The sequence below is a fragment of the Limulus polyphemus genome, unplaced genomic scaffold (assembly GCF_000517525.1).
Source record: "Limulus polyphemus unplaced genomic scaffold, Limulus_polyphemus-2.1.2 Scaffold1953, whole genome shotgun sequence".
In the NCBI taxonomy this organism is placed as follows: Eukaryota; Metazoa; Arthropoda; class Merostomata; order Xiphosura; family Limulidae; genus Limulus; species Limulus polyphemus.
Genome location: NW_013667563.1, coordinates 201,126 through 202,141, shown reverse-complemented (window position 1 = coordinate 202,141; position 1,016 = coordinate 201,126).

Sequence of the window (1,016 nt, the reverse complement as noted above, 5' to 3'; positions counted from 1 at the left end):
AATATATAATGAGTATGATCGTTGACGTAGATATTCTGAGGATTGTGGGATACCACCTAAGGACTTTGGTCAGACTTAATAGTGTGGAATCTTCATTCGATTGATTCTTCTTTTCGTCTGGTGCAGACGTGCTTTATTAAAAATTAGTAGCCAAAAATGTTCATTACGAATATAGAATATAGATTCGTAAACAGTTACGTAAACAAACATGTGATAAAGCATTGCTTCTAAAAATGACTAAATTTAACATTCATGGTAAATAAACTATCTAAACCATAATGCTCGCATCAAACACTTTGCATCAAATTCAAACAAAAACATTAAAAGTCCGATATACCAGAATTCAATGTTACGTACATCACCGATTATCCCAACTAACATTTACAATAGAGAATAAACTCTAGCTAATATCAATTTGTATAAGTATCTGAGTCGCTTCTTGAGATGTGATTACCCCTCTCTTGAGGGTGGGGGAGGAAGAAAGGGACAAAGTTATATGAGTTTCTAACCTTTGGTGTATGTAACTTTTACTTTAGTAAAAAGATTAGAGCATTTTTATAACCTTTCAGTATTCTTCTAACAATAATTTTACACTGTATACAGGATACATACACGAACATTTAGAAAGATTACCTGAATATAACTGACTAAAGCAGTGGCGGCACTACAGGGGGCAAGGAAGCATTTTCTCACTCACGCAAATTCTTTTCTTACCCCCAAGTTTACCCCCCCCCAAAAAAAAATTTAATCCAATATGCATAGAGCAAATGTAATGTGTATAAGAAGAAAACACGTTTACACGTGCACTACAGTTTTACGGGATGTTTTTTCTTGTATGCTAGATATCGAACAGATATATCTTACAATAATAGATATACCCTTAAACCATACTTTTTTTATACTAATGGTATTATTGCACTAAATGATTATTTGATTAATTGAATAAGGCTCTAAAGAACGCAGAATAATATCCTGCATAAAGCAGAATATTTCTCATAACTATCACAATATTTCTG